The following is a 12,665-nucleotide window of genomic DNA, read 5'->3' as shown; positions in this document are numbered from 1 at the left end:
TGAAGTCAGGGAGTGTGATAACTCCGGCCTTGTTCTTTTTTCTCAAGATTGCTTTGGCTATTCAAGGTCTTTTGTGATTCCATACAAATCTGATGATGTTTTTGTTCTATTTCTTTCTTTCTTTTTTTCTATTGGGGAATACTGGGGAACAGTGTGTTTTTCCAGCATGTCAAGTCATTGTTTTTTCAATCTAGTTGTGAAGGGCGCAGCTCACTGTCTTATGTGGGGCTCGAACCAGAGACCTTGGTGTTATGAGCTCCATGCTCTGACCAACTCAGCCATCTGGCCGCCCCTTTTGTTCTATTTCTTGGGTAAAAAAAAGCCATTGGGATTTTGATGGGGATTGCATTAAATCTGTATATTGCTTTGGGTAATATGGCCATTTTAACTATGGTGATTCTTCCAATCCATGAGCATGGAATGTCTTTCCATTTCTTTGTTTTCTTCAATTTATTTTAATAATGTTCAATTTTAATAGCATCTTGATAAAGGAATGCTTCCTTTCATGTTAATACATTTCTGCACATGTATATGGAAATAGCCAAACCACAAGGTAATTCTTAGCATAAATATACATAGTTGACCTTATATGTTATGCAGACCCTTTTAGAAAGAACTGAGGCACCCAACAGTTACAGGTATCATTTCATAAAGAACATTTATCACCACTAACACTCAACAGCTATAATCACTTATGTTTTGGAACACAATGATTTAGAAGGCAAGTTCCTTTTGAAAATGGCTTAAACTCAAGCATCTTTTTTTTGCTGAACATCAAACTTTATTATTTCAGGAAACTAAGATTGCAATCAGAAAAAGTGAAATAAATACCAACCCTAATTTCAAGTACTTAAGTGTTCAAATTTATAAAAGTAGGTCTTTGGTCTATTTGTAATTAGGTTTTAGGTAGTTGGTATTAAATTTAAACTAATTATTCCCACTGTAACCACAGAACGTGGTCCTATCCTGTTTCTAAAAAGTCACAGAACCAAAGTTTAAGCCTTGCATACCCCACTTACAAACAACACTGTGATATACCAATTACAAGTAACACTTGTGAAACCTTAACTGCTATCCCTTAAAACCTGCCCCAAATCCTGGATCAAGGATGACAGATATAAGCCTTGCTTCTTGTCTTCTTGCCAGTCGACTTTCAAATAAAGCTTCTTTCTTTACTCAAAAGCCAGTGTTACAGTATCGGCTTCTATGCATATAGGACAGTGGGCTCTGGTTCGGTAAGAAGACCCCATAAAAATGGTTTGGAATGGTGGTCATTTTCATATGGAATGGTGTTACTTTTCATAAGGTAACAATTCTTAGTTAAGAAAAACACTTGTGGAACAAAATTCTATGAAGGATTTTAGGTATTCTGTTGTAATAGAAGTTCTTAAAAATTTAAAGCAAGTACTCATTAAGGAAGAGCTGACATTTATTTCCCAAGAAGAATGATGACAAACAAGTCATTTTATTAAAATGAAATCTATTACAAAATCGATTCTGGAAAGCATGTCAATGAGTCAGAATCCAGCTTCTTCAGTGGTAGGTGGAGCAGCATTATAGTAGCTCATTTTAGAATTATTGGAAAAAAGATTTCTGATTGGATCAGGAAATTAATGTGTGCTCGACTTAGGGGAAAAGTCAGTTAATTAAAAAAAAAGGTCACTTGTAAGAATCACATTATCTCTGATGGGCTACATACAGTTTCATAAATGTCAGCTGTCAGAAATGAAACTTCACACCAATTCTATTTTATTCCCTATTTAAATATACTTATTTGAGGACCGATGGCATATATACATTTATGATCACATCCCCTGATGCTGGCACATCACGGGTCCCTATCAAGAAGTATGCCACATTCTCATGGCCTGTCGTGGTAGCACTGCTCTAGCAATAAATGTGAACATGCCACAAATTTCAAAAGGATGAACAATCCAAGTGTTGCCTTTTAAAATGGCCGACATGAAACTCCCAATATCTGTTCTAAAGAAAAAGATTTGACTACCAGAAGGTTTTCCTCGAAATACATCCCAGCAGCTTGAGACAGACAGTGAAGTGTTTGTAGTTGTACGTTAGTTTGTTTGGTGGGATACACGTCTGTACTGTAGAGCAGCTCTCTGATGATTTGTCAGAGCTGTAAATTCGTTGGCTGAAGCACTCTGGCAAACATTCATGTGTAAGAATTGAGTTGTTCTTTTGATCGTGACTGGATATCTTGTACTTCCTGTTCTTCCTTTGCTTTGATATTCTGGTAAGCCTGCATTTTGCTTGCTGCCTTTAAGAAAGCCCTGTTAGAAGAAATTTCATGAGAAGTGGACCAGGGCGATGATGGTGGCACCAGCTCCCATACAGGCCACTGTGAACAGGTGATAAGATATGTAGGAGTCATTTGTATCGCAGATGTTTAGGACACAGCCACACATTTTTCCTGGGGAAGCATTCCAAGGAATGAGTTACCACATTGCCAATATCCATGCAGATCTGCTGCTCCACACTGGCTCTCCCGTTGGTCTGGGTGACACAGTGATTTCACAGGTTGACCACACACTATAGAACATAAACATGGAACCGCAGAGAAACCAAAAACGCCCAGCCAAGGCACACCCAGCACATAGGTGAGAAAGACAAACAGTCTAGGAATGCATTGGTCACAGGCAGTTGTTTTAAATTCCCTGTGCAGTTCTTTCACTGCCCTTATGCCGGAAAAGCCTTCTGCCAAAAGAATGATCCCATACAAGAAGAAAAAGGACATGATTCCATAGATGACATACGCCATCAGTTGTATTACCTCCCTCAGCAAGGCGTGGTCACTGGTGTTGGTGGAGAAGTGTTGCTAAAGAATCACCATGGTGTCCACGAGTGCCACATGCTCACAGTCACAGAACAAGGCGACTCCAGAGAAGCAGAGGTGGCCCCCAGAGAAGTATAGGGCGGGCCCTCCCATACACTTGATGCAGCATTCGAAGCAGCACATGGCTGGAAACCAAAGGAGGGGAGTGGGCTGCCAGCTCTCAGGCTCCCCTGGGATGAGTGAAGGGGATGGCACAATTTTACAGGTCTGGCAGCCACGTGCATCGGCTGGGCTCTGGGCAGCCTACGCTGGGCTACTCGACTGGAGGCTCTCTCCTCAATCCAGCAGTATTTTCATATAGCCTAACAAAGCATAGATCAAAAGATATAATAGAGATAATAGAGTCCATAGCTATTCATAAAAGAACAGAGTCAATGAAAGGAAAGGAAATACGATAAATTAGGCTAGAAATATTTCATTTTATTTTAAGCATTCATTAATTGATTCTAAAATTAGTGTTGACTTCCTCACAACAATTAGGATGGCTATTCTTTAAAAACAAAACAAAACAAAGTGTTGGTGAGGATGTGAAGAAATTACAAGCTTTGTACACCGTTGACAGACATCTAAAATGATGTAGCTGATACGGAAAACAGTATTGCAAGTCCTCAAAACAATAGAAAATATAATTACCAAAAAATCCAGCAATCCAATTCTGAGTATATACCGCAAAGAACTGAAATCAAGGTCTTAAAAAGCTTTGTACACCCATGTTTATAGCAGCATTATATTCACAGTAGCTTAAGGGTGGAAGCAACCTAAGTGTCCATCCATAGATGAATGGAATAACAAAAGGTGGTATATCCATGTAACAAACTATTAATCAACCTGAGAAAGGAAGATGTGGAACATATCTCAACATAATAAAGGCCATATATGACAAACCCACAGCTAATATCATACTTAATGGTGAAAAGCTAATTTTTTTTTTTTTTTTAACATCAGGAACAAGACAAGGGTGTGCACTGTTACCACTTTTATTCAACATAGTATTGAAAATCCTAGCTTCAGCAATCAGACACACACAAAAAAAGCATCCAAATTAAAAAGGAAGAAGTAAAACTGTCATTATTTGCAGATGACATGATATTACAAGTATATAGACAGAACCCTAAAAAATCCACCAAAAACCTATTAGACTAATAAATAAACTCAATAAAGTAGCAGGATACAAAATTAATATTCAGAAATTGTTGCATTTTTATACACCAATAATGAATTATCAGAAAGACAAAGAAAGCAATTCCATTTACAACTGCATCAAAAAATAAAATAACTGTGCAATGTCAGAGGGGTAGTAGATTGGGGGAGGGGGATTATCACTTTGTGAGGGGTATAAATGTCTAACTATTACATTGTTTTGTATACCTGAAACTAAAAATAAATAAATAAATAAATAAAAAGTCAGTTGGGTAGTATTCCCTACTTTGTTTTCTGAAAGAGTTTGTTTACAATTGGTATTATTTATTCCTTAAATGTTTGACAAATCCTCCAATGACGCCTACTGAATGGGAGAAAATATGGGCCAATAGTACATCTGATGAGGGGTTAATATCCAAAATATATAAGAAACATATACAACTTACTACAAAAAATACAAAGAATCCAATTTAAAAATCAGCAGAAGACCTGAAGAGACATTTCTCCAAAGAGGACATACAAATGGCAAATAGACATATGAAAAAATGCTCAACATCACTAATCATCAGAGAAATGCAAATAAAAACCACAATGAGATATCACCTCACCCCAGTCAGAATGGCAATCATCAATAAGACAAATAGTAACAAGTGTTGGAAAGGCTGTGGAGAAAAAGGAACCCTCATACACTGTTGGTGGGAATGCAGACTGGTGCAGCCATTATGGAAGTCAGTGTGGAGGTTCCTCAATAAATTAAAAAATAGAACTACCTTATGACCCAGCAATTCTACTTCTCGGCATTTAGCTGAAGAAATCTAAAACACTAATTTGAAAAGATACATGCACCCTCGTGTTCACTGCATCACTATCTACAATAGCAAAGATATCAAGATATGGAAGCAATCTAAGTGCCCATCAATTGATGAATAGATAAAAAAGAAGTGATACACACACACACACACACACACACACGATGGAATATTCCTCGCCCATAAAAATGAATGAAATCTTACCATTTGCAACAACATGGATGGACCTAGAGGGTATTATGCTAAGTGAAATAAGTCAGACTGAAAGAGACAAATACTGTATGATCTCACTTATATGTGGAATCTATAAAAAAATAAATGAACAAACAAAACAGAAACAGACTCATAGATGCAGAGAACAAACTGATGGTTGCAAGAGGGGAGGGGGGCAGAGGAGCTAGGTGGAAAAGGGGAAGGGATTAAGAAGTACAAATTGGTAGTTACAAAACAGTCACAGGGATATAAAGTACAGCATAGGGAATACAGTGAATAATAACATAATAAGTATGTATAGTGCCAGGTGGGTACTAGACTAATTGGAGGGATCACTTTGTAAATTATATAAATGTCTAACCTCTATGCTGTACACCTGAAATTAATATAACATTGACTGTTAACTGTAATTGAAAAAAAGACTTAAAAGGAAAGTATGTAAAATAGTCAAATAGTAGAAGCAGAAAATAAAACTGGTTGCCAGGGGCTCAAGGGAGGGAGAAATGGAGTGTTATTAAATTTTAGTTATGCAAGATAAATAACTTCTAGAAATATGCTGTATAGCATTGTACCTAAAGTTCACAATATTGTATTGTATACTTAAAAATTTATTAAGAAGGTAGATCTCATGTTAAATATTCTTTGAAACAAGGAAGGTCTTTCTGACAAATGTTACAACATGGATGAACTTTGGGGACATTATGCTAATTGACATAAAGCCAGTCATAAAAAGAAATACTGTATGATTCCACTTACCTACGATACTTTCATAGATGCAAAAAGTATAACGGTGGTTATAAAGGGCTCAGGGAAGAGCAAATGGGGAATTGTTTAATGAGTATGGAGTTTCAGGTTTTTAGGATGAAAAGAGTATTGCAGGTCTGTTGTACCATAACGTGAATATACTTAACAATAACAAACTGTACACCAAAAAGAGTTAAGGTGGTAAATTTTAGGTAACGTGTACTTTGCCACAATCAAAACTGAAAAGTAATTTTAAAAATTATTGTTGAATTTCCATTATTGGCTGTACATCCCACTAGATGTTGAGGATATTAAAGTAAAACAATATGATTTCTTCCCTCAAGAGGTTTAGAATAGATAGGCAAATAAATAATAATTATGTATACATGTGGAAAGTCACAGGGGACAGAACACCTAAATTTACGTGGCGTGATCATTGAGCACAAATAAAACTATAGAATAACCAAGAAACACCATAATACTTGAGTAGTTTTTCAATACTAGCTGTGTGACCATAAGCAAATTTCCTAACCTCTCTGAGTCTCAATATCCTCATCAGTAAACATGGGAATAACCTCTGTCAGAGAGGAACCATAAGGATTACATAAAATATTAAAGATCCTAGCATAGTTTCTGGCACTCAGTAAGTAACACACAGTAAGTTGTATCTACTGCTATTACCGTGTTTCCCTGAAAATAAGACCTAGCCAGACCATCAGCTCTAAAATGTCTTTTGGAGCAAACATTAATATAAGACCCAGTATTATATTATATTATTAATTAATTATTATATAATTAAAATAAGACCGGGTCTTATATTAATGTTTGCTCCAAAAGATGCATTAGAGCTGATGGTCCGGCTAGGTCTTATTTTCGGGGAAATATGGTAGTAGTGTTTCATGATTTTTACTACTGTTGTTTTATTCTACAATGAACTTTTCCTCTTATAATGTTAGATTTTGCTGCTTTCAACTTTACTTTTACTTCTTTCTTATCTGTTCTCCTTCTATCCAGTCTCTCATCATTTCTCACCTGGGCAATGACGATAGAATTGCCACTCTTCTTATTGGTATCTTCCAAATCATCCTTTAGATTGCAGCTAGAGTTGTTCAGATTTGGAGTTTCCTAAAAATCAGTTCAGATCATGTGCCTCTCTTTGTTAAGAATCTTTAAAAGGCCTCCTTTGCTCACAAAATGACATCTAAATTCCTTGGCATGATGTTCTGAGCTCTCCAAAGTTGATCCCCACCTATCTTTTCATTTTTTTCTGTCACTATAGTATGTGACGCTCTCCTTTATCCAGCTATTATGGAATGCTGTCCATTTCCTAAATATGTAATGCATTTCCTCCATTCTGTGCCTTTATACACAGCATTTCTTTTGGTCAAAATGCCATTCTTTACCTATTCAAAGTATTTTCTTCCTTTTTATCCCAGTTCAAATATTACCTCCTGTGTTCACTGTGGAGTAGCAATTTGTATATCAGTGTTACCAGTTCATTCCCCTGAGTATTAACTTCCCTTTCCTAAATAATATAAACTCCTGAACTTGGCCTTCCGAACCACCCATGATCTGATTCCTTCTATCTCTAACTGTTCCTTTACAAGTATCATTGGGTCCAAGAAGCTTCTAAGTCTCTCCAATTGTCCTCATAAATAAAGCCACTTAAGCCTTGAAGGCCTATCATAAGCCCTCAGTGAGAATTCTCTAAAAACCTGGTCCCCGAGATCATACCTGATGTGAAATTCTCTAATGTCCTCTGTTGGTACCCCTCACTACTCCTTGAACTCTGTGCTCTTAGCATTTGACTTGTGTTAACCTTCCCACTAAATTGCTTCTCAAGAACAGAAAGAATCAGTCATCTACATCATCCCTGAGGTGATCTCACTAATAAGACAAGTGTCCATCAGATACTCTACAAAATCTTTACAACATTATTGATTACATTCCTCAGGCTGACTTTCGTATCCCAGTGGCCATCTTGTGGTTACCGATTGTGCTTCCTAATCCCCTCTGATCACTGCACTGTACACCTGAAGCTGAACAATAATGAATGTCAAATATAATTTTATATATATATATATATACAGTTACAAGAAACGGAGTATAACATTAGGAATACAGACAGTGGAAATGTAATGGCTGTGTGAGATGTCAGAGGGGTAGTAGATGGGGCGAGGGGGGTTATCACTGTGTGAGGGATATAAATGATAAATGTCTAACTATTACATTGTTTTGTACACCTGAAACTTAAAAAAAAAAAAAGAATAGAAAGAATTAAGTTTTATATTTTCAGTACCTCACACTGTCCCCCAGATAACAGATGTTTGTTTAGATGGTCGTTTTAGAAAAGGAAGGTCTGAAAGGAATCTTAGGATCCATCTAATCCTTATTTTACAGAGGAGGAATTTGGTAAGGTATTGTCTAGGAAATTCCAGCCTGTTAGTGGCAGAACACAAAAAAAGAACTTTGGGTTAAGATCCTTTGGTTTGTATGTTTCTATTTGGGGCTGTTTCAGATGTTATTTTACATTTTATGAGATAGATTTTAGACTATTTCTTGATAGTATGATTTTCAAAATGTTTCCTTGGTTTATGCGGAAGCCAACTGAGTTTTGGATCCAAACGTCTATTATATACAACCTGATAATATTTATGCAGAAATAAAAAAAAATTCTACTGTTTTTAAAATAAAAATGCAGCTATATGCATGCACTTTTTAAAAAAAGGGATAAAATACTAGTGATGATGGTTGTACAAGACAATAAATGCAAATAATGCCACTGAATTATACACTTTAAAATGGTTAAAATGTCAAATTTTATGTTATATATTTTTACCATAATTTAGAAAATACAAATGATGTAACATAATGCTTGGGAGGGGGAAATTTCTCCCTTAACCCTTTTGAATTCTTATGGCTGGACTAATAATAAAATTGACATAAGACAGATTAACAGGAGAAAAACCAATTTAATATGTACTCATGGGAGATCATAAATGACACTCAGAGAAATGATCGAAGTAGGCAGCTTTTAATATTTTTTCTACAAAGAAACAATAAATATGAGGATTTGAGAGGAGAGAGAAACTTGGGGTTTGGGTGCTCATTAGTAAAGAATCTAAGCAACAATTGGACTTGGGTCGTAAATTAGTTTAACAAAATAACAAGGTTTGTTTATATATGCTTCTTGGCCCTGAATTCCCTAATTCTGGCAATAAGGATGTCTCTCTTATTAGTCTCCAGGTACATGGAGGGCAACTTTTCACATGGGAGATTTATCTCCTGCTTCCAGGGAGGGAGGGAGGGAGGGAGGGAGGGAGGGAGGGAGGGAAGGGAGGGAGGGAGGGAGGGAGGGAGGGAGGGAGGGAGGGAGGGAGGGAGGGAGGGAGGAGAGAGAGAGAGAGAGAGAGAGAGAGAGAGAGAGAGAGAGAGAGATTGTGTTGGCAGTTTCTTAAGTAATTTTATTAATAATTCAAAATAATTAATATGCCATTGTGGAATATTTTGGGGCAGCCAGTCCTGGGCCTCGATAATAACAAAATGCAAATAATAATTGTAAAGTTTAAATGGCTAAATTGTATGGTATGCTAAGTATATCTCAATAAAGCTGGTTTTTTTTAAAGAAAGAAAGAAATAGGTAGTTTTCAGACTTAGTATTACTGCTATCACTGAAAAAAATGAAAATTTCTTACCTGTTACTCTATAGTTTTCACCTAACTAGCTACATTTGTTACATTTTTCTCTGTAGATGAAATAAAGTCTGATGCTTTGTGTTTATGCTATCAAAAGAATACTTTACATGTAATCTCTTGAATCTTTGGATTTGAAGATAGAATTCTACCCTACTGACCTATGACAATTTGGTGAGTCAGCAATGACTATATTCTTTTGGTAAATACCTTAGCTTTTCAGAGTCAGGTAGACAAGGGCTATGCTTCCTCTACACTTTTATCTTGCTAAGAGTAAGAGGTTACTATGTTAAAATAAAACAAGTTAGATTCATTCATTTTAAACCTATATTAATGAACAGACACCAAACGGGTTACATAATGAATCTTTGTAGCTTACAGGAGTCCTGCCCGCTATACTTAAGCAACCCAACAGTAACAACTCTGAGGCAGAAACAATGATATTCCTGTGGAGTACTAGCCAATGTTATTCTTGGGTCCGAGGCCTTAATCCTTTTGAAATGCAAGGGTCGGGGGAATGTAAGACCAAGCACACAGAACACACAGAGTGTGTACTTCAGAGTGACTCATGTTAGCAATTAAATCTTCTTCACAATTTAGGTGATTTAGTGGTGATGTGGTAGACCCTTTAAAACTAACTTTGCATAATTTACCCTAGATCTTAAACCTAGGAAGTAACAATGTTAATAATAATCCACCATTTAGAGTACTTACTATGGGTCAGGTACAATATTAATCTGGATTTCCACTGAAGCAGGCCTGAGCTAAGAATTTGGGAGGTTATTCCAGGAAGCAGGAGTGCAGCAATGGGTGGGAACAAAGAGACAGGAAAAAAACGAGAGTAAAGGGTGTACTATAAGGAACCATGTAGCAAAGCAGTTCCCCAAAGAGTAGGCCTCAGAGACCCCTATACATTCAAAACTATGAGAGCCTTAAAAAAGGTTTGTTTGTGGGGGTGGCACTGGAATTGAGTCTTGTAGGGTGAGTAGGGCTTGAAATGGAAAAGTCTTAGAGGGGACATTCCTAGATGGGGAATACCAATAGGAACAAAAACAATGTTTGCAACTGTGCAAAAGAAGAGACATACCCGAAATGTGCACAAATGAGAAAATGATTAAACAACAATGGGACCTTCCTGTTTGTAATATGAATAACATGCAATGGTTAAAAGCAATATGCTAGATCAGCAATTTTCAAACATTTTAGCCTTAGGACCCTTTTGCATTTTTAATAATTATTAAAGACGCTAAAGACTGATCCAGAGAGTTTTTGTTTAAAGAGTTTATATCAATTGATATTCACCACATTAGAAATTAAAGTAAAAAATAAAATTATAAAATGAATTACTAATTCACTTAAATATCATAACCCATTACATGTTAAAAGTAATTCATTTTGTTTAAAAACTGTATTTTTCAAAATTAATTCTAATGCAGCACTAAAAGTCATCATTTTACATTTTTACAAACCTCTTCAATGTCTAACATAATAGAAAACAATGGGATTTTCCTACCTGCCTCTTCATTTCATCTGGAACAATATGCTGTTTTGATTGAAGCATATGAAGGAAATTCAGCCTGACGCAAATATCTAGTTGGAAAATGTAGGAGTGTTTTAATTACCTTTCCAAATAATTTTGGGTAATTTTGATATTACAATGAAACTAAACAAGCAGGAATTTCTGAAATATAATTGCAGTGTGAAATCTGAAACCATATCAATGAACATTTTGCATGTCAAATGAATTTTCGCATGGTTGGCTTTGTAATGTCTGCAATGGCCATTAGAAAAATACTATTCACAGTTTTTAATATCACCACTCATCTTATCAGAAAAGGCTTTAAGTATTGGCAAGTTATAAAACTCGTGGTGGTGAATACAAAATTTCCGAAAGTCTAATTTTCATTTGAAGTGTCAAATATTAACATTGGCAACAACTGCTGTCCTTTGTTTTCCTTGAAGTAGCAGTCTCATTTCATTTATTTCTGAGGAAATGTTTGCAAAATACGCAAGTTTGAATAACCAGTTTTTTATCTCATTCTTTCAGGTTAAAAAAATGGTGTACCAGGAAATATAGGAGCTAGTTCAGTTCATAACTCAAATAATTGCACAAATGTTTTTCCTCAAGAGAACAGTCTTGACTTCATATGTGCTTTCAGAATTGTTTTATGTGTACTTCCCATTTTGCCACAAAGCATTTTAAAAACACATGTGTACAAGGGTAGAGAATTAAATTAATAATCTTTACTGTTTAATATGATATATATTTACATACACACACACACACACAGGGTGCCAAAAAATGTCTACACATTTTAAGAAAGGAAAAAACTGTATTAAAATTATAATACTCAATATATACTGATAACAGAAGATGAATACAAGTCATGTTTGACTTCTGCAATGACAAAAGGTACTCAAAGTGGTTACCATCAGCGTAATTTTAATACACACACACACACAGACACATACACACACACTACTCAGCTATAAGAAAAGATGAAATACTGCCATTTGCAAGAATATGGATGGACCTAGAGTGTATTATGCTAAGCAAAATAAGTCAGACAGAAAAAGTCGAGAACCATATAACTTCACTCATACGTGGGATATAAAACTGAAAGCAACAAAGGAACATGACAAAGAAACAAAAACTCATAGACACAGACACCAGTTTCGTGGTTACCAGAGGGTAAGGGGAGAGGCGGGTGGTAAAGGAGGGTAAGGGGGATCAAATATATGGTGATGAAAGGAGAACTGACTCTGGGTGGTGAGCACACAATGGGATTTATAGATGATGTAATACAGAATTGTACACTTGAAACCTATGTAATTTTACTAACCAATGTCATTCCAATAAATTTAATAAAAAAGGAACTTTCTCAAATGAAACTAGATTTTCTTTTTTTTAGCTGAGAGTGCATGACAGTGAAATATACAATGACCACTCGTACACTTTGATACCACTTCCTTGATGTGTGCTAAGGCACTAGCAGTTTACCCACCATTGACACAAATGTCAACACAGTGAAGAAAAAAAAAAAAGTTTTACCTCACAGACCCCCTGGCAGTTTCATGGGGAACCCTAGGTGTCTATGGATCACACTTGAAGCACCCCTGCCGTATATATTCCAAAACTGTCCCTTTAATTATGGGAAGATAGAGTCTTTGTCCTCTTACTTCAACCCCAATTGTTTAAAGGCTGCCCCTGAGGTG

General features: G+C 36.1%; 1 pseudogene across 1 annotated transcript; it reads right to left on the bottom strand.

Annotated features, from left to right (window-relative positions):
* Positions 1 to 2,170: 2,170 nt before the first annotated feature.
* On the bottom strand, positions 2,171 to 2,974 carry LOC308494907 (neuronal membrane glycoprotein M6-b-like; annotated as a pseudogene). The gene has a single exon. The product of its transcript is annotated as a neuronal membrane glycoprotein M6-b-like (transcript).
* Positions 2,975 to 12,665: the final 9,691 nt, after the last annotated feature.

This window comes from Rhinolophus hipposideros (genome assembly GCF_964194185.1).
Source record: "Rhinolophus hipposideros genome assembly, chromosome: X".
Lineage (NCBI taxonomy): Eukaryota > Metazoa > Chordata > Mammalia > Chiroptera > Rhinolophidae > Rhinolophus > Rhinolophus hipposideros.
The sequence above is the reverse complement of the archived record's forward strand: the minus strand, read 5'-3'. Positions and strand labels throughout refer to the sequence as shown.